Source organism: Delphinapterus leucas, chromosome 13 (assembly GCF_059928025.1).
Source record: "Delphinapterus leucas isolate spDelLeu-1000000601 "Yukka" chromosome 13, BTC_Dleu_Yukka2, whole genome shotgun sequence".
NCBI classification, from domain to species: Eukaryota; Metazoa; Chordata; class Mammalia; order Artiodactyla; family Monodontidae; genus Delphinapterus; species Delphinapterus leucas.
Genome location: NC_143141.1, coordinates 27,934,925 through 27,957,420, shown reverse-complemented (window position 1 = coordinate 27,957,420; position 22,496 = coordinate 27,934,925). Strand labels below are relative to the sequence as shown.

The 22,496-nt window shown below is 35.6% G+C and overlaps 1 protein-coding gene and 1 pseudogene across 2 annotated transcripts in view; one reads left to right on the top strand and one right to left on the bottom strand.

The window, feature by feature from the left end:
* The window catches only part of LOC149747710 (uncharacterized), a 167,762-nt gene that overhangs the window by 25,841 nt on the left and 119,425 nt on the right, over positions 1-22,496 (bottom strand). The window lies entirely within an intron of this gene.
* Positions 381-19,198, top strand: LOC149747711 (casein kinase II subunit beta-like; annotated as a pseudogene).

The following is a 22,496-nucleotide window of genomic DNA, read 5'->3' as shown; positions in this document are numbered from 1 at the left end:
AATTTCAACATAACAAGAAGGTAATAGAAAAAGGAAATTGAGGTCATTTAACTACTAAACTGTAGACTGTTCTTACTATGTAACTATGTTCTCACTCTATCCACTTTCTGCCTCCTATTTTTCCAACATACTTTGGACATTTTAAAATAAATTGCAACACACTTGAAAACAGATAAATTATAAGGGTTTACATCACATTTTCTTACCACAATGTTATAAAACTAGTAATTATAACAAAATGTGATAAAATATTTTGAAGTTAAAACACACATTTCTGAAAGTTTGTGTAAATAGGAAAATAAAAGCTGAGTTTTTAGATTTCTTATAAATATCAAAGTAAATTATGTACCTCAAGACTCAAGCACAGGGGAGGAGTCAAGATGGCGGTGTGGGAACATGCAGAGTTAGCTTCTCCCCACAACTAGGGTGTCTGCCAGCCACTGGTAGGGGACTCTGACCCCCAAGGGGACAGGAGGAACCTCAGAGTGAACGAGTAGGATGTAGGCAGACCGATGGGGGAGAAGTGGAGCCCAGACAGGATTGGCGTCCCTCGGGCCGGGGAGCCTGCTGAGTTCCCAAGCCAATTCCCCCTCCCCTCAAAGCCCCATCCAGGCCACATGGGTCCTGAGGACATAGGAGGGAGGCTGGGGATATCAGGAGTGGCAGATAGGAGGGGCCATCCAGGAGGATCAGGAGAGGAGCAGAGGTTGATTACCCTACTCACTTGGGCACAGGGAGCCTGCTGAGCTCCCAGGCTGGTCCCCTGCCCTCGAAGGCCCCCTTTTCCCCCTACCGTATTGGTCCTGGGGACATAGGAGAGAGGCCTGGGAGATCAGAGAGGCAGGCAGGAGGGACCCTCCCAGACCCCAGACCAGAGGAGCAGGAGAGGAGAGGAGGGCATTTGCTCTGCCCCTGCTGGGCTCCCAGGTGAGGTCCCCTACCCTCTGAGACCAGGGGCGGGTGGCACGCCTGGGTTCCTACTGTTCCTTGAGTATAAGCCCCACCCCCCACAGCCCTCAGGACGTTTTCCAGCCTTGTGGGTCCTGAGCATTGGCCCCATACACCACCCAAACCTCACCCTTACTTAGGCCTCGCTCTCCACAGCCAAGGCCTTCCCTCCCCCACCTTTTTTTTTTTTCCTTTTCCCTCCTCCTCTTTTTTACTACAGGGTACTGATGTACATTCCAGTTGTTGATTCATATATATTTTTATTTTTACACTCTTTCTAATAAATATGTTAGTTTCCGTCTAATTTTATTTTTACTTTGTTACTGTTCTTTTTTTTTTCTTTTTTTTGCTGCCCAACATGGCTTGTGGGATCTTGATTCATGACCTCAGGGTCGGGCAGAAGCTCTTGCAATGGGAGCTCTGAGTCTGAACCACTGGACTAACAGAGAACCTCAGACTCCAGGGAATATTCTTCAGAGTGAGGTCTCCCAGAGGTCCTCATCTCAGCACAAAGACCATCTCTACTCAATAGCCTACAAACTCTAGTGTTGGAAGCCTCAGGCCAAACAACCAGTAAAACAGGAACACAACCTACTCATTAAAAAAAAAAAAAATGAGATGGCAAAAAAATATGTCACAGTTGAAGGAGCAAGGTAAAAACCTACAAGACCAAGTAAATGAAAAGGAAATAGGCAATCTACCTGAAAAAGAATTCAGAGTAATGATAGCAAAGATGATTCAGAATCTCAGAAATAGAATGGAAGCATGGATTGAGAAAATACAAGAAGTGTTTAACAAAGACCTAGAAGAACTAAAGAACAAACAAACAGAGACGAACAACACAATAACTGAAATGAAAAATACACTAGAAGGCATCAGTAAAAGAATAGCGGAAGCAGAAGAATGAATAAGTGAGCTGGAAGGCAAAATGGTGGAAATAACTGCTGAGGAGAAAAATAAAGAAAAAAAGAATGAAAAGAATTGAAGACAATCTCAGAGACCACTGGGACAATACTAAATGCACCAACATTCAAATTATAGGCGTCCCAGAAGAAGAAGAGAAAAACAAATGGTCTGAGAAAATATTTGAAGAGATTATAGTGGAAAACTTCCTTAACATGGGAAAGGAAAGAGTCACCCAAATCCGGGAAGCACAGAGAGCCCCAATACAGGATAAAACCTAGGAAAAATACACCAGTACACATATTCATCAAATTAACAAAAATTAAATGCAAAGAAAAATATTAAAAACAGCAAGAGAAAAACAAAAAAATAATATACAAAGGAATCCCCGTAAGGTTATCAGCTGATTTTTCAGTGGAAACCCTGCAAGCCAGAAGGGAGTGGCAGGATATACTTAAAGTGATGAAAGAAAAAAACCTACAACCAAGATTACTGTACCCAGCAAGGATTTAATTCAGGTTTGATGGAGAAGTCAAAAGCTTTTCAGACAAACCAAAGCTAAGGGAATTCAGCACCATGAAAACAGTTTACAACAAATGCTAAAGAAACTTCCCTAAGCAGGAAACACAAAGAGAAGAAAAAGACCCACAAAAACAAACCGAAAACAATTAAGAAAATGGTAATAGGAACATACATATCAATAATAACCTTGAAAGTAAATAAACTAAATGCTGCAACCAGAGGACATGGACTGGCTGAATGGATACAAAAAAAGACCCATATATATGCTGTCTACAAGAGACCCAATTCAGTCCTAGGGACACATACAGACTGAAAGTGAAGGGATGGAAATAGATATTCCATGCAAATGGAAATCAAAAGAAAGCTGGAGTAGCAATACTTGTATCAGATAAAATAGACTTTAAAATAAAGACTGTTCCAAGAGATAAGGAGGGACATTACATAATAATCAAAGGATCAGTCCAAAAAGAAGATAGAACAATTATAAATGTTTATGCACCCAACATAGGAGCACTTCAATACATAAGGCAAATGCTATCAACCATGAAAGGAAAAATCAACAGTAACAAAATAATAGTAGGGGACTTTAACACCTCACTTACATCAACGGACAGATTATCCAGACAGAAAATTAATAAGGAAACACAAACTTTAAATGACATAATAGACCACATAGATCTAATTGATATTTATAGAACATTCCACCCAAAAGTGATGGAATACACTTTATTCTCGAGTGCTCATGGAACATTCTCCAGGATAGATCACATCTTGGGTCACAAATCAAGCCTTGGTAAATTTAAGAAAATTGAAACCTATTAAGCATTTTTTCTGACCACAACACTATGAGATTGGAAATCAATTACAGGAAAAAACCTGTAAAAAACACAAAAAAAATGGAAGTTAAACAGTGCGCTCCTAAATAACCAAGAGATCACTGAAGAAATCAAAGAAAAAATAAAAAAATACATAGAAACAAATGACAATGAAAACACAATGACCCAAAACCTATGCATCACAGCAAAAGCAGTTCTAAGAGGGAAGTTTACAGCAATTCAATCTCACCTCAAGAAACAAGAAAAATCTCACATAAACAATCTAATGTTACTTTTAAGACAACTAAAGAAAGAAGAGCAAAGAAAACCCAAAGTCAGAGGAAGGAAAGAAATCATAAAGATCAGAGCAGAAATAAATGAAATAGAAATGAAGAAAACAATAGCAAAGATCAATAAAACTAAAAGCTGGTTCTTTGAGAAGATAAACAAAATTGATAAACCCTTAGACAGAATCATCAAGAAAAAGAGGGAGAGGACACAAATCAATAAAATTAGAAATGAAAAAGGAGAAATCACAACTGACACTGCAGAAATACAAAGGATTATAAGAGACTACTACAAACAACCATATGCCAATAAAATGGACAACCGTGAAGAAATGGACAAATTCTTTGAAAGGTACAATTTTCCAAGACTGAACCAGGAAGAATTAGAAAATATGAATAGACCTATCACAAGTAATGAAATTGAAACCATAATTAAAAATCTTCCAACAAAAAAATGTCCAGGACAAGATGGCTTCTCAGGTGAATTCTATCAAACATTTAGAGAAGAGCAAATTTAGAGAAGAGCAAACACCAATCCTTCTCAAACTCTTCCAAAAAATTGCTGAGGGAGAAACACTCCCAAATTCATTATACGAAGCCACCAGCACCCTGATACCAAAACCAGAAAAAGGTATCACAAAAAATGAAAACTACAGGCCAATATCACTGATGAGCAGAGATGTAAAAATCCTGAACAAAACACTAGCAACCAGAATCCAACAGCACATTAAAAGGATCACACACCATGATCAAGTGGGATTTATCCCAGGGATGCAAGGATTCTTCAATATATGCAGATCAATCAATGTGATACACCACATTAACAATTTAAGGAATAAAAACAATATGATCATCTCAGTAGATGCAGAAAAAGCTTCTGACAAAATTCAACACCAATTTATTATAAAAACCCTCCAGAAAGTGGGCATAGAGGGAACCTACCTCAACATAATAAAGTCCATATATGACAAACCCACAGCAAGCATCATGCTCAATGGTGAAAAGCTGAAAGCATTTCCACTAGGATCAAGAACAAGAGAAGGATGTCCACTCTTGCCACTCTTATTCAACATAGTTTTGGAAGTCCTAGCCATGGCAATCAGAGAAAAAAAAGAAATAAAAGGAATACAAACTGGAAAAATAAGGATTAAAACCATCACTCTTTGCTGATAACATGATGCTATACATAGAAAATCCTAAAGATACCACCAGAAAACTACTAGAACTAATCAATGAGTTTGATAAAGTTGCAGGATACAAAATTAATGCACAGAAATCTCTGGCATTCCTACACACCACCAACAAAAAATCAGAAAGAGAAATTAAGGAAACACTCCCATTTACCATTACAGCAAAAAGAATAAAATACCTAGGAATAAACCTGCCTAAGGAGGCAAAAGACTTGTACTCAGAAAGCTATAAAACACTGATGAAAGAAACCAAAGATGACAAAAAACAGTTGGAGAAATATACCATGTTCTTGGATTGGAAGAATCAATATTGTGAAAATGACTATATAGCCTAAAGCAATCTACAGATTCAGTGTAATCCCTATCAAACTACCAATGGCATTCTTCACAGAATTGGAACAAAAAAATCTTACAATTCATATGGAAACACAAAAGACCCCAAATAGCCAAAGCAATCTTGAGAAAAAAAAAATGGAGTTGGAGGAATTAGGCTCCCTGACTTCAAACTATACCACAAAGCTACAGTAATCAAGACAGTAAGGTACTGGCACAAAAACAAATATAGATCAATGGTACAGGACAGAATGACCAGAGATAAATCCATGCACATATGGACACCTGTTTTATGACAAAGGAGGCAAGAACATACAATGGAGAAAAGACAGCCTCTTCAATAAGTGGTGCTGGGAAAACTGGAGAACTACATGTAAAAGAATGAAATTAGAACACTACCTAACACCATACACAAAAATAAACTCCAAATGGATTAATGACTTAAATGTAAGACCAGACACTATAAAACTTTTGGAGGAAAACATAGGAAAAACACTCTGACATAAACCACAGGAAGAACTTTTTTGACCCACCTCCTAGAGTAACAGAAATAAAACCAAAAATAAACAAATGGGACTTAATTAAACTTAAAAGCTTTTGCACAGCAAAGGAAACCATAAACAAGACAAAAAGACAACCCTCCGAATGGGAGAAAATATTTGCAAATAAAACAACAGACAAAGGATTAATCTCCAAAATATACAAATAGCTCATGCAGCTCAATATCAAACAAGCAAGCAATCCAGTTAAAAAGCAGGCAGAAGACCTAAATAGACATTTCACCAAGGAAGACATACAGTTGGCCAAAAGGCACATGAAAAGATGCTCAACATCACTAATTATTAGAGAAATGCAAATCAAAACTACAGTGAGGTATCACCTCATGCCAGTCAGAATGGCCATTATCAAAAAGTCTAGAAACAATGAATGCTGGAAAGGGTGTGGTGAAAAGGGAGCCCTCCTGCACTGTTGGTGGGAATGTAAATTGATCCAACAACTATGGAAAACAGTATGGAGAGCCCTTAAAGAACTAAAAAAAGAACTACCATATGACCTAGCAATCCCACTATTGGGCATATACTCTGAGAGAACCATAATTCAAAAAGAGACATGCACCCCAATGTTCATTGCAGCACTATTTACAATAGCCAGGACATGGAACCAACCTAAGTGTCCATCAACAGAGGAATGGATAAAGAAGATGTGGCACATATATACAATGGAATATTACTCAGCCATAAAAAGGAACTAAATTGAGTTATTTGTAGTGAGGTGGGTGGACCTAGAGTCTGTCATACAGAGTGAAGTATGTCACCATATGTTAATGCATATATATGGAATCTAAAAAAAAAATAGTACTGATGAACCTAGTTGCAGGGCAGGAATAAAGAGGTAGACATAGAAAATGGACTTGATGACGTGGGGTGGGAGGGGGAAGCTGGGGCAAAGTAGAGTAGCATTGATGTATATACACTCCCGAATGTAAAATAGTTGGCTGGTGGGAAGAAGCAGCATAGCACAGGGAGATCAGCTCGGTGCTTTGAGGTGACCTAGAAGGGTGGGATAGGGAGGATGGGAGGGAGGCTTAAGAGGGAGGGGACATGGGGACATGTGTATGCATACGGCTGATTTGCTTTGTTGTGCAACAGAAACATGGTATTGTGAAGCAATTATACTCCAATAAAGATGTACTAAAAAAAATTGGTATCAATAGAAAAAAAAAAACCTCAAGCATAAGGACAGTTCGAAAAACTGCAGTATTTACAAAAGCTGAAGATACACAGTTCCAAAGATAATCAGCTCCACTCCTATATATATACCTAAACCCAACAGGAGTGCATTCATAAGTTCACTGAAAGGCATGCACTAGAATATTCATTATAGCATTATTTGTAAGCCCAAACTGGGTGCTACCCACATAAATATCCACTCATAGGAGAAGCCGTGAAAATTGTGGAATACTCACACAATGGGAATTGATCGTCTATAATGTGCATAATGCATAATTTATCAATACTAAGTACAAAAAAAGACAGGACGAATCTCTGGTTTTAGAAGTCATGAGAGCAGTTAACTGGAACAGTTTTTACTGAGATGAGAATGTGCTAGGTTATTGGTATTCTGTTTTTGATCTGAGTCTGACTAAGCAGGTATCTTCTGACATGTGAAATCAATACATTAAGCTGAACTCTTTTGATGTGGTTACTAGTCTTTACCGATACTATCTTCAATAAACACTTAAAAGTACATAGAAATTAAAAATATCATTCCCATGATATTTTTATTTATTAATTCATTAAAATAAGTAGAAACACATTTTAATCATGGCATGCTTTGCAAAACAAAAGAAAAAAAAGACCCCTAACTTTCAAAGACTTTTATGATCACTCAAGAAAGCAAAATTACAGAGACAAAGAAGCATCAGGAAATCAGTAAGGAAAAATAAATGACAAATTAAAAGAAATGATTTAAACATCAGGAAGTGTTATTTATACTGGTTCTGTGGGCTCCATGACTATGAATTCTTCTGTGAAGTGGATGAAGACTCCATCCAGGACAAATTTAATCTCAGTCAACTCAATGAGCAATGAGCCTCACTGTAGACAAGCTCTAAACATGATCTTGGACCTGGAGCCTGATGAAGAGCTCGAAGACAACCCCAACCAGAGAACCCTGATTAAGCAGTCAGCCAAGATGCTGTATGGGTTCACCCAGACCACCTATATCCTCACAAACCATGGCACCACCCAGATGTTGGAAAAGTACCAGCAGGGAGAGTTCGGCTACTGCCCCATGTGCACTGTGAGAACAAGCCAATGCTTTCCAATAGCCTTTCTGACACCTCAGGTGAGGCCCTGGTGAAGCTCTACTGCCCCAAGTGCATGGACAATTCCACACCTAAGACACCATCGAGACAGCACCACACAGAAGGCCCCTACTTGGGTACCAGTTTCCCTCACATTGCTCTTCATGGTGCATGCTGAATGCCGACCCAAGCAGCCCACTAACCAGTTTATGTCCAAAGTGTACAGTTGCAAGATCCATCCACTGTCCTACCAGGTGCAGTTCCAAGCTGCCAGCAACTTTGAGTCTGTCAAGACCGTTCACTTATTCCCAACCCCACCTGTCACTCTGTCTTTGACAGTTCCAGTCCTCCCCTGCCACCTTTAAGGAAATCTCTATGGTTTATATTTTAAATTAGAAGAGTCATTATTGTGGTGTGAATATGAAATAAAGTAGAAAAAAGGCAAAAATAAGTATTTACTCAAAATTTATATAAAATCTTGCCAGATCTCTTCAGGAAAAATATTTTAGAGCTTGATGACTCCTAATATAAATGTTGTAAAATCATAAGGTATTTTAAAAATAATTCTATGGTAATTTATTTAATTACTAAATAAAATTGATTATTTATATTAAGATACATTAGCATCATTGATGAATGTATGAGAAGAATACTGAATAGTACCATAATAATGAAGAAATTTTTTAAAAGATCTACAAAAACTACCATGTTGAAAGGTACAAGAATCACAGGTCTTTAGAAAGGAAATTTTCATATACCTAAAATCAACGAATTCTCATATTATTTAAATAGTTCTGGGCTATAAGTTGAAATGGACTTTACTGTGTCAAACCACAGACTGACTCGCATTATTTTAAAAAAAGCAAATCTCAAATATCACTAGTAAATAGCAATTAAATCTTAAGAGAGAATATATTTTTATACTTGATAAAATCAATTCAATGTTTAATAAAATTCAAAGAAAGCATAAGTACCAACAGACGTATCTAAACATGACAAGAATGTGTATCTCAATCCAGCTATATTTCAAAATGTTCTGGAAATTAATTTAATAGATTTATGATTATAAATGTGAAAAGAAGCTAAAATTTAGGTATATGATCTAGCAACTACTATAATGTACTACAAAACCTTTTATTTTTCCCTTGGAATAGAGAGTCAAGTCAAAAATAATGAATAATCCAATGAAATCAGAGTGTATACAAAATTTATGAACATCAGCGGGGAGAGATTGGATGACACATTAAATTGAGAATTGGCTAATTATGTCAAGTTGGGTTGATATAAAACATCTCTTAGTTGGAGAACTGAAATTCCAATCCCATCTCAGTGGAAAAAATCAAGATGCCTATTTGGAGAGTGTTCTTAGCCATCAAAATCTAGCTAGGCTAATTCAATGACTAATGATAACACCATACTTCTATGTGAGTGACAACAAATATAGACATTGTAATATTCATATTCTTCTCAGTATATTATTTGTTAAGCACTGCATGTTGTTCTAGTTTTTTTTTTTCATATTATAAGTGTTAGTTTTTGTTAACTTGATCTTTCTACACCTATCTATCCTTGAGGTGCTTGGATTTATCCTGTAGATACTGTGTTGGAATCATGTTAGCCACCTCAGGGTCAGATATTATGAAACATTTTTGTAATCCACAATGGAGACTTTGTAACAAGCTACAGCGGTGGGGAGTAGCAATTTATTTAAGTATAAGGTATAAATGGGGCAGCAAAATAATAACATTAAAATTCAAACAAGACCCTTTCAAATAAGCATATTTGTTGAAAATATTTAATCTAAGAGGCAAGTAGACAGATGAGTAAGGACAAGGAGCAGAAAACTATGGTGTCTTGGAAAACCATATCCATGTGAAAACTGAATACTGTCAGCACCAAGTTCTTTCATGTAGTCTTGAATTCAACTGTAATTGAAGCACAGATCATAAATCAGAAAGGTTTTTCAATCTGACACCCTTAGAGGAAAAAAGTGACAAATGGAATTTTCAGATTGCAAAGCATTAGTTTATCATTGCACTTTGTTGTGAAGATATAGAGCAAAGTTGGAGAATATTTATATACCACATCCTAATGACACATGGAATAAGAAAGTTGAGCTCATCATTCTGAAACTTAATATCTCTTTTGTTTACTAAAAAAAGCAAAAAGCAAAACTGTGATAATCGATATTTTTCACTTATATCTAGGGATAGTTATATTAAGCATGGTGTTTGTACTAAGAAGCTGCTGTTGCTCAAATGGATATTGCAACATATTTTTCTTGTCCACTCAAATTTATAATCTATGTTAGACAGAATATTTAGTTTACCAACTTAATCTAATTATCCATACGTATACCCCAGTTACCATGTTTTAATTAATGTGAACATTATATAAATTATATAAATCATCTTGAATTATGAAAAACTTTTAAAACTATCTTTCTAGCATATTGTTAAGATAAAATTAAAATTTTATTTACAGTCAATTCACTGAAAAACATTTTATCTGAAGCTTTTGGGTGGAAAGAAAAAGCGTTTACCGTTACCTGTACCCTCAGAAGGACTGACTGAGTCTCTTAGTATCAAATAACATATACATAAAGTATGAGATAACTTGTTTCTTAATCATATGCATTAGGAAGTATATACTGCCTTGCTAAATAAGGGTTTGAAAACTCTTATTCTGATGCTTTCTAGTTTCATAATCTTGAGAAAAGATACCTAATCTGTATTAAACTCAATTTATTAATTTGTGACGTTGACAAACATTGAGTGACTCCTCATAGATTAATTGAAGAGATTAATAACATAAGCCACATAAAGTATACTACTATATATAGAAAATGATCAAAGTGTATTGACTACTATTGATATTAATTTAATGTAAGTAAGTGTATTTGGTAATTCCACCCAAACAATCTCTCTATAGTGCTCCTGGCTTCTGGGATATTATGGAGCTATTTTCACTAAAGATGGGAGATGATTCCACTTCAAATACAGCATATTTCTTTCAAACATATCTTCAATCCTGTTTCTATTTAGCATCCTTTGAAGTACAAATAAATTTCCAAAGGGAGCCAACCCTCTTTTGCTGAATGTTGTAAAGAGATTTTTTTTCTTATTTATTTATTTATTTTTTGTAAACAGATTTTAATCTCAGTACCTGACAGGACAACACAGCTCTTCTCTTCAGCACACCATGTGTTTGTCACTCTACTCAGTGTATCCAGTTTTCTGTGCACTGTAGATCAGTAGCTGTATCTCCATCTCCAGGCATATTTATTTCTGCACTTTTTGTATCACCAAATAATCCTAAGTATGCATTGATTGTTTCCTGAATTTTATATTTCAAAGGCACTAGTTATTGATTGGGCAGCTCCAGAAACCTAGATTTGTGCCCTTGTCTCCAGTCCCCATTCAGGGACAGCTAGAGCAGTGGCCCATATGCCATTCTTCTCAAAAGCCTAATTGCTTCAGGTGACTATCCCTACTATTTTCTGAAACGTCTGAGACTGAATTCAGAGAGTTGAATTCCGTTCTTTTTTGACATGTTCTAACTACATTCATGGAAGGAAACTTGTACACATTTTCAATTTTAAAAATTACCTAAAATAGTAAGACTTTAACTCCCCCTGGATGCCATGCCTCACAATCATGGTTGTTTCTTTGGGACATCAGTCTGGGCAGGAATCTCCTCCTCCTCCTTTGTCAGGAGGTGAAGTCATATCTTTGTGCTTGCATTTGTTCAGTTTCTCCACACTAAGTTTGGAAAGGCTGTTTTGATTATTTTACAATCCTGACATTCAATTGTGATCATGACTAACTTACTGCAACCAAAACTATTAAGAATCCAGGAATAAATCATCATCTTTCTGTTCTCAGGACAAAGCATGCCACACTCGAAAGGAAAATTATTTTTAGTAGACCTATTCAATTTTTCTGAAAGGATGCAATTCAAATGTAGACTACAAACACATTGTACATATTTTACTGCATTGTGTAAGGAAACAAAAACACAGGTAAATAAAAGTAAAATTTCCTTCAGAGTTTTGCAATTCACTAAAATAGCACTATAAAATTTCTTTGTAAAAGAAGATAATAGGTCTGTTGGTTTCAAAACAGTTCTAGTAGGGTAAAAGTATCTTGAACTGTCAACAAATGTGGCATCCATCTTATCTATTAATGGTCTTGGGAAGACCGTTTTCAGAATGCAAAACTTTAAAACTGAAATTCACTTCATGGGGTTACAGCTTTTAATGGACTGTCACTGATAAGGAAATGATGGAGAGCACAATGTTTCTGCAATCTCATTAGCTGGATGTGTTGTGTGAAGTTGAATTTCCCAATCTCCAGAATACGAACATATAGTACCAGTGAGGAGAGAAGAAAAGCAATTCAAAGTTCTATATTTAACTTTTATTCTTTTGAATACAGCATTAAAATAACAATTTCCATGGCACTGTATTTTCCTTAGTTCTTTAGTGGGCAATAAAAATAAATCTCATATTATTTTAGCATAATATCATCCTTCCAAAGGAAATCTATTTTGAAATGACATCTCATGTGGTCAGAGAACTTCCCTTAGTTCATATAAAGTTGGCAACTACACTGTTTTCTTCATTAGAAAGAGACAAGATAATATATTCAATCATCAGTGTCACAGGGGCATGCTTCACGAGTATTTGCTTAAAACTTTTAATGCTGTGTAAATGTGACATTTAAGAAATATTTATTTAGAGTAAGCCAAATAAATTTGTTGACTTATTCATGATGCCCATGGAATATGATTTTCTATTGATCATTTATATTAAAATGTCAATGTGTAAAACTAGATCTCAAAAAGCAGGAATATCTGTATATGAATGCAAACTATGTCAATCATGTAGAATTGGTTGACAGGTACACAGATGTTTGGCATACTGCAGCTTAATTGACAAAATTTCCCTATAAAAATAATGGTTTTCTCTTTCCAATTTAATGGAGAAAGTCTATGAATTAAGGCATTCAAATTTTTTTAATATTTATAATTTCAACTTAAATATATTTAGATAGAAATATATAATGAAAGCAAAACAAAGAAACACAATTTTAGTCCCAGTTCTGCCACTTTCTTATTTATTTATTTATTTATCCCAGGCAAATCACTCAGTCTCTCTGAGTTCCCCTGTATTGATACTTTTGTGTCTAGTAACTAGATAATTGTCAAAGACACTTATAATTTTATGATAACTTTATAAAGACCAGAAACGGGGTAGAGTGATCTCAAAAATACATTAAATATGTGCAGCAGTGAATAAGAATGCTGTTTTCCTCTATGAAGATGGTTGCTACAAATGTGCAATGTTGCAGGGGGGAGAAAAATGTGTCTTCTGACATCTGCAGCAGTATTTCCATGTAAACCAGGAAAAAAGAATGACTTCAAAGGACATAATGATAACTAAGATGTATGGAACACTTTCTATCACTGATAGCTTTAAAGATTTCCTTACAAAATCCTCATAGTAAGCCTCTGAAGTTGATCCCAAAATGACCATTATTTTCTAGATGAGGAACCTGGGACTCAAGAAATTTGGGTAAGACACACAAGGTGAAGTAGCTAGCAACATCAGAACTGGATTCAGAATATGAGAGTCTAGCTATAGAGGTGATATAATTTAACCATGCTTACAGCAACAATTTTGAAAAAATGTGAGAATTCGTTCAGAGATTTGGAAGAGATATGGAAAGAGACCATCCATTTTAGGCAAAAAATGTATTGAAAGCAATATCCCTTTGTTTCAAAAAATACCTGTATTGCTGTAATTTAAAAATAATCTTTTAAATACTCTTCCCCTTTATCAACTGAGAACAATTATTTGATTATTGGGAAATATATAAACAATCATATTAGCCAAACGATTAGAGTTGCTTGGTCTTCAACCAATGGCTTTTGGAAGGAAATACATTTTTCTCTTGATGCTCCTCAAGGAAAAATTGACATAAGAAATAATTGTCACTTAAATATTTTCTAAATGCTTTTAAGGACTTTGATTAAAATTGGGGAGGGGCAAGACCAAGGTCAAGTACATAATGCTTTTTCATTTAACAAGGAGGAACTTCCTGACTTATTTGATTCAGCTCACAAGGACTTTTTTTTGTTAACATCAACACTCAAAAATTTAGAGAGCTCACATTAAAATATGAATTTCTTTCTTTTCCACAAACACTGGAATATCTGCCAAACCTGGTTCTGAATTCCAATGTGGCAATGATCCATGGTTGCTGGGTAGCAGCTGCCACCTTTAGGCGGACCACGCACTTTGCAATGCTTCCAACCACCCGGGGCCTGCTTCACTCAATTACATTTCCAATCTGGCATTAAAAAAAAGAATATTCAGTGCTTTACAGTCTCCTCCTTAATGCCACCATTTAATACTTTTTTTTTCCTTCCCAATACTCATTAGGGTCTTGTGAAATGCCCTGAGTCCAAAGCAGTGAATAATTTTTGTTACCAGTGGAAAGAAGGATGGATTAATTTGATTAATTTCCTCTGAATGCCTTGAAGTAAGGCATCAAAGAATCACTGTTTACCTCTTGAAATGCTCAGATTTGATTCTATAGTAAAGAAAATGTGATTCAACTTTCATCCAAAGGACAATTGGAGAACTTTGTGCTTAAACAAAGACATATCATAGTCCATTTTATTCTTTTCTTAAAAGGTATGCATTTAGCATTAATATTATTTACCCCCTGGCATGTATCAGTAAAAATAGTTTCCCTTTAATATGATTTTTAAGTGTAGACTTATAATTAAAATACATTCGCACTGTAAAAGAAGCTTTCGTCCAAGGAAAATAAAATTTGAAACTATTTTAACATACTCAAATTTGTGCTTTCAGAAAACTTCCCGACTTATTGCATTACAATTAGTTGCTATGAAATCATCTAGCCCTTGCTGTTCTGAAAAGAACCTTGCATAGTAGCCCTATAATTATATGTGCATTATCTGAGTGAATTGAGAACAATAAAAATAATGAATTATATTAAGTTTATGAATTATAATTTGTATCATTTAGGGCATAATTTTGATTTTTCAGAATGTAATTAGTACTTTGATTCTTTATATAGCTAAAATCTGAAAATGAGATAGAGTTGTGCCGCCTTTACAATCCTTAGTATCTCTCTGTCTTTGTCTCCGTCTGTCTCTCTTGCTCTCACAAGCACAGAAAACACACACACACACACACACACACCTGCAATATCTTTTCTACTCAAAGTCTGAAAGATTATACTTACATGGTGTTTTGAAACAACAAAAAAGAAAACTTAATGCTAAGGCATACTCTCTTAGAGATAGTCTGTGGTATACTCACACATACTGATGGTTAAAATGGAAAATATTTTTAAATGATACACAAGACAGCAATTTTCTATGAGCTTTGATAATGCATAACTCAGTTCAACTTTATAGACACTATATTGAAGAATCTTAAAAACAGTTCAGATCACCTTTATGCATAGAACTGTTCATCATAGTTCTACAAAATGAAAACCTGGAAACAGAATTTCAAAACTAGGAATTAGTAATTTTTTATTTCACAAAGTATATTATTCTAATGCTATTAAAGTAATATATAAGGAGTGTGTAAAAAAACAAAGTCCATCAAAAGTATTTCCTTTAATGTTAAATGACCAAAAAGTGCCAGACATTTCAAAATCCAGTTGTGTTTGTGTTGGTATGCGTGAAAACTGACAAGTAGAATATTTATATTAAAGATCAAGTAGGTGAACATAGCCAAGACTACCTTATTAAATAGAAAAAAATGGAATGACTTACATTATTGAATATAAACACATATCGTGTTACCATCCTCTAAAACACAATTTTTGTACAATCTATACAATCTACGTGTAGGATATATATACTCCGTAAAAGTTACTTTTAAATGCTTTTGAGAGCTGTGGTTTTCCCTATTTTATCCTATTCTGATTCCACATTTTTCCAATATTGACCTCATATTGCATTTGTAATCAGAAATAAAATTTTAAATAATAAAGTTGGAGTGAGCCTTAGTGCATCCTGCAGGCAGTTTCCCAGCAAGTACCGTGGACCTCAGTTAAGCAACATCCCAATGGGTGTTCCAGCCACTTCCCTGCGAGTTCAGGACCCACTCCACCTACCCCAAATGTAGCTCCCCATGAGTTTCCTCTACATATAGGAGGCAGTTCTCTGCTTGCTGGCATCCTCCTGTGGAACTTCAGTGAACTTCTCCACTATCTGCTGGGCTACAGCCATGCGCCACCAGGGGGTTCTGAGCCTCAGTTTGGGGTGGGGGGTGGTGTTTTGGGGGTGGGAGTGAGGGAGGAACTTTTGCACTGATATCACCCCTAAGAGTAGTGGCTGCTTTCTCTATTAGGTATTACTGCATTCTTTACTCCATTCACCTGTTACTAGGTATGAATTCTTTTGATAAACTGCACCCATTCCACGTACCGCATGGTTTATCTCCTGACTGAACCATGACTGAAAAATCAGCATTATTTACAGAAGAAGACAGATTGAAAGAATCCAACTGGTAAAATGTAAGGGTAATATTTAGGTCAAATGTGAGACACAGGGTAACATGAAAAAACTGTAAATGAAACCTTCCTCATTTGAGAAGAAGAGAGTGAAAAAAATGTGACTTTGGATCTAATGACTAAGCTTCTAAAGAGGAAGAAAAAAAATTATCTTACTGAACTAATTATACAAATCATTGCAACAGTTAGGCATAAAGGTAGTTTTTTTTTTTTTTTGGAATATAGTTGATTTACAATATTGTGTCAGTTTAGTTTCAGGTATACAGCAAAGTGATTCAGTTATACATATACACATATCTACTATTTTTCATATTCTTTTCCCATATAGCTTATTAGAGAATATTGAGTAGAGTTCCCTGTGCAATACAGTAGGTCCTTGTTGATTATCCATTTTATATCTAGTAGTGTGTATATGTTAATCCCTACCTTAAAGGCAGTTTTTGAATCTACTTTTTTTTAATGTTTGTCTTTTTTAACATCTTTACTAGAGTATAATTGTTTACAGTGTTGTGTTAGTTTCTGCTGTATAACAAAGTGAATCAGCTATATACATACATATATCCCCTCTTGCGTCTCCCTCCCAACCTCCTTATTCCACTTCTCTAGGTGGTCGCAAAGCACCGAGCTGATCTGCCTGTGCCATTCAGCTGCTTCACACTAGCTATCTATTTTACATTTGGTAGTGTATATATGTCAGTGCTATTCTCTCACTTCGTCCCAGTTTACCCTTCCCCCACACCATGTCCTCAAGGCCATACTCTACATCTGTGTCTTGATTCCTGGCCTGCCCCTAGGTTCATCAGAAGCTTTTTTTTTTTAGATTCCATATATATGTATTAGCATATGGTCCTTGTTTTTCTCTTTCTGACTTACTTTGCTCTGTGTGACAGACTCTAGGTCCATCCACCTCACTACAAATAACTCAATTTTGTTTCTTTTTATGGCTGAGTAATATTCCATTGTAAATATGTGCCACATCTTTTTTATCCATTCATCTGTCTATGGACACTTAGGTTGCTTCCATGTCCTGGCTATTGTAAATAGTGCTGCAATGAACATTGTGGTGCATGACTCTTTTTGAATTATGGTTTTCTCAGGGTATATGCCCAGTAGTGGGATTGCTGGGTCATATGATAGTTCTATTTTTAGCTTTTTAAGGAACCTCCACAGTGTTCTCCATAGTGGCTATATCAATTCACATTCCCACCAACAGTGCAAGAGGGTTCCCTTTTCTCCACACCCTCTCCAGCATTTATTTGTTTGTAGATATTTTGACAATGGCCATTCTGACCAGGGTGGGGTGATACCTCACTGCAGTTTTGACTTGCATTTCTCTGATGATTAGTGATGTTGAGCATCCTTTCATGTGTTTGTTGGCAACCTGTATAACTTCTTTGGAGAAATGTCTCTTTAGGTCTTCTGCCCATTTTGGGGTTGGGTTGTTTGTTTAATTGGTATTGAGCTGCATGAGCTGCTTGTAAATTTTGGAGATTACTCCTTTGTCAGTTGCTTCATTGGCATATATTTTCTCCCATTCTGAGGGTTGTCTTTTCATCTTGTTTATGGTTTCCTTTGCTGTTCAAAAGCTTTGAAGTTTCATTAGGTCCCATTTGTTTAGTTTTGTTTTTATTTCCATTTCTCCAAGAGGTGGGTCAAAAAGGATCTTGCTGTGATTTATGTCATAGAGTGTTCTTCCTATGTTTTCCTTTAAGAGTTTTATAGTGCCTGGCCTTACATTTATGTCTTTAATCCATTTAGAGTTTATTTTTGTGTATGGTGTTTGGGAGTGTTCTAATTTCATTCTTTTACATGTAGCTGTCCAGTTTTCCCAGCACCACTTATTGAAGAGGCTCTCTTTTCTCCATTGCATATTCTTGCCTCCTTTATCAAAGATAAGGTGACCATAGGTGCGTGGGTTTGTCTCAGGGCTTTCTATCTTGTTCCATTGATCTATATTTCTGTTTTTGTGCCAGTACCATACTGTCTTGATTACTGCAGCTTTGTAGTATAGTCTGAAGTCAGGAAGCCTGATTCCTCCAGCTCCATTTATCTTTCTCAAGATTGCTTTTGCTATTCGGGGTCTTTTGTCTTTCCATACAAATTGTGAATTTCTTGTTCTAGTTCTGTGAAGAATGCCATTGGTAGTTTCATAGGGATTGCATTGAATCTGTAGATTGCTTTGGATAGTATAGTCATTTTCACAATGTTGATTCTTCCAATCCAAGAACATGGTATATCTCTCCATCTGTTTGTATCATCTTTCTTTCATCAGTGTCTTATAGTTTTCTGCATACAGGTCCTTTGTCTCCTTAGGTAGCTTTATTCCTAGGTATTTTATTCTTTTTGTTGCAGTGGTAAATGGGAGTGTTTCCTTAATTTATCTCTCGATTTTTCATCATTAGTGTATAGGAATGCAAGAGATTTCTGTGCATTTATTTTGTATCCTACTACTCTACCAAATTCATTGATTAGCTCTAGTAGTTTTCTGGTAGCATCTTTAGGATTCTCTATGCATAGTATCATGTCATCTGCAAATGGTGACAGCTTTACTTCTTCTTTTCCAATTTGGATTCCTTTTATTTCTTTTTTTTTCTCTGATTGCTGTGGCTAAAACTTCTAAAACTATGTTGAATAATAGTGGTGAGAGTGGGCAACCTTGTCTTGTTCCTGATCTTAGTGGAAATGGTTTCAGTTTTTCACCATTGAGAATGATGTTGGCTGTGGGTTTTTCATATTTGGCCTTTATTATTTTGAGGTAGGTTCCCTCTATGCCCACTTTATGGAGAGTTTTTATCATAAATAGGTGTTGAATTTTGTCAAAACCTTTGTCTGCATCTACTGAGATGACCATATGGTTTTTATTATTCAATTTGGTAACATGGTTTATCACATTGATTTGCGTATATTGAAGAATCCTTGAATTCCTGGGATAAATCCCACGTGATCATGGTGTATGATACTTTTAATGTGCTGTTGGATTCTGTTTGCTAGTATTTTGTTGAGGATTTTTGCATCTATTTTCATCAGTGATATTGGCCTGTAGTTTTCTTTTTTTGTAACATCTTTGTCTGGTTTTGGTATCAGGGTGATGGTGGCCTCATAGAATCAGTTTGGGAGTGTTATTCCCTCTGCTTATTTTGGAAGAGTTTGAGAAGGACAGGTGTTAACTCTTCTCTAATTGTTTGGTAGAATTCACCTCTGCAGCCATCTGGTACTGAGATTTTGTTTGTTGGAAGATTTTAAATCACAGTTTCAATTTCAGTGCTTGTGATTTGTCTGTTTATATTTTCTATTTCTTCCTGGTTCAGTCTCAGAAGGTTGTGCTTTTTTTAAGAATTTGTCCACTTCTTCCAGGTTGTCCATTTTATTGGTATATCGTTGCTTGTAGTAATCTCTCACGATCCTTTGTATTTCTGCAGTGTCATTTGTTACTACTTCTTTTTCATTTCTAATTCTACTGATTTGGGTCCTCTTCCTTTTTTCTTGATGAGTCTGGCTAATGGTTTATCAATTTGTTTATCTTCTCAAACAACAAGCTTTTAGTTTCATTGATCTTTGCTATTGTTTCCTTCATTTCTTTTTCATTTATTTCTGACCTGATCTGTATGACTTCCTTCTTTCTGCTAACTTTGGGACTTTGTGTGTGTGTGTTCTTCTTTCTCTAATTGCTTTAAGTGTAAGGTTAGGTTTACTTGAGATTTTTCTTGTTTCCTGAGGTAGGAGTCTATTGCTATAAACTTTCCTCTTAGAACTGCTCTTGCTGCATCCCATACGTTTTGGGTCATTGTGTTTTCATTGTCATTTGTTTTTAGGTAGTTTTTGATTTCCTCTTTGATATCTTCAGTGATCCCTTGGTTATTTAGTAGCGTATTGTTTAGCCTCCATGTGCTTGTATTTTTTACAGTTTTTCTACTGTAATTGATATATTGTCTTACAGGGTTGTGGTAGGAAAAAATACTTGATATGATTTCAATTCTCTTAAATTTAGCAACACTTGAGTTGTCACTCATGATATGGTCTATTCTGGAGAATGTTCCATGAGTACTTGAGAAGAAAGTGTGTTCTGTTGTTTTGGGATGGAATGTCCTATAAATATCAACTAAGTCTATCTTGTTTAATGTGTCCTTTAAAGCTTGTGTTTCCTTATTTATTTTCATTTTGGATGACCTGTTCATTGGTGAAAGTGGGGTGTTAAAGTCCCCAACTATTTTTGTGTTACTGTCAGTTTCCCGTTTTATGGCTGTTAGCATGTACTTTATGTATTGGATTGATCCCTTGATCACTATGTAGTGTCCTTCTTTGTCTCTTGTAATAGTCTTTATTTTAAAGTCTATTTTGTGTGATATGAGAATTGCTACTCCAGCTTTCTTTTGAATTCCATTTGCATGGAATATCTTTTTCCATCCCTCACTTTCAGTCTGTATGTTTCCCTAGGTCTGAGGTGGGCCTCTTGTAGATAGCATATGTACAGGCCTTGTTTTTGTATCCCTTCAGCCAGTATAGGTCTTTAGGTTGGAGCATGTAATCCATTTATTTAAGGTAATTGTCAATATGTATGTTCCTATTACCCTTTTCTTAATTGTTTTGTTTTTGTGGGTCTTTACTTTTTCTAGTGTTTCCTGCCTAGAGAAGTTCCTTTAGCATTTGTTGTAAAGCTGGTTTGGTGTTGCTGAATTCTATTAACTTTTGCTTATCTGTAAAGATTTTTATTTCTCCATAGAATCTGAATGAGATCCTTGCTGCGTAGAGTAATCTTGGTTGTAGGTTTTTCCCTTTCATCACTTTAAATATGTCCTGCCACTTCCTTCTGGTTTGCAGTTTCTGCTGAAAAATTTGTTGTTTCTGTTGAAAAATTTGTTTCTGCTGAAAATTTGTTGCTTTTCCCTTGCTGCTTTTAATACTTTTTTCTTTGTATTTAAGTTTTGATAGTTTGATTAATATATGTCTTGGTGTGTTTCTCTTTGGGTTTATCCTGTATGGTACTCTCTGCTTCCTCGATTTAATTGACTATTTCCTTTCCCATGTTAGGGAAGTTTCGACTATAATCTCTTCAAAGTTTTTCTCAGACCCCTTCCTTTTCTCTCTTCTTCTTCTGGGACCCATATAATTCGGTCTGTTTAATGTTGTCCCAGAGGTCTCTGAGACTGTCCTCAATTCTTTTCATTCTTTTTTCTTTATTCTGCTCTGTGGCAGTTATTTCCACCATTTTATCTTCCAGCTCACTTTTCCATCTTCTGCCTCAGTTATTCTGTTATTGATTCCTTCTAGAGTATTTGTAATTTCAGTAACTGTGTTGATCATCAGTGTTTGTTTGCTCTGTAGTTCTTCTAGGTCCTCCTTATATGTTTCTTGTATTTTCTCCTTTCTGTTTCCTGGATTTTGGATCACCTTTACTATCATTACTCTGAATTCTTTTCAGGTAGGTTGCCTATTTCATCTTCATTTATTTGGTCTTGTAGGTTTTTACCTTGCTCCTTCAACAACATATTTTTTTGTTGTTTCTTTTTTTTGGGGGGGGTGTGCTTTTGTATTCCTGTCTTACAGGTTGTTTGTCATGAGTCGCCCAGCACTGGAGTTTGTAGGCACTTGGATAGAGCTGGGTCTTGGTGCTGAGATGAGGACTTCCGGGAGGCCTCACTCCGATTGATATTCCCTGGGCTCTGAGGTTCTCTGTTAGTCCAGCGGTTTTGACTCAGAGCTCCCATCGCTGGAGCTTGGGCCTGACATCCAGCCGGGGAACCAAGATCCTGCAAGCTTCATGGCACAGTTAAAAAAAAAAAAAAAAAAAAAAAGGAAGAAAGAAAGAAAATAAGGAGCAGTACAATATCAAAGAATAAAAAACAAAATAAAATTAGAAAGATAAAAAATCTATTAGGATAAATAAAACTATAATTGAAACAACTGCAACAAGGTAAAATAAATACACAACAGAAAAAAGAAAAAAAAATTGGGGGGGGGAACAAGCCAAAAGGAAAAATCACTAACAAAATATAAAGAATAAAATAAAATTAGAAAAATAAAAGATTATGAAAAATAAAAATATAAAAGAATCAACAATAATGAATCAACAAGGTAAAACATAACCCCAATCTGACAGCGCAAAAAGGAATAGAAGAAAATAAAAGAAAAAC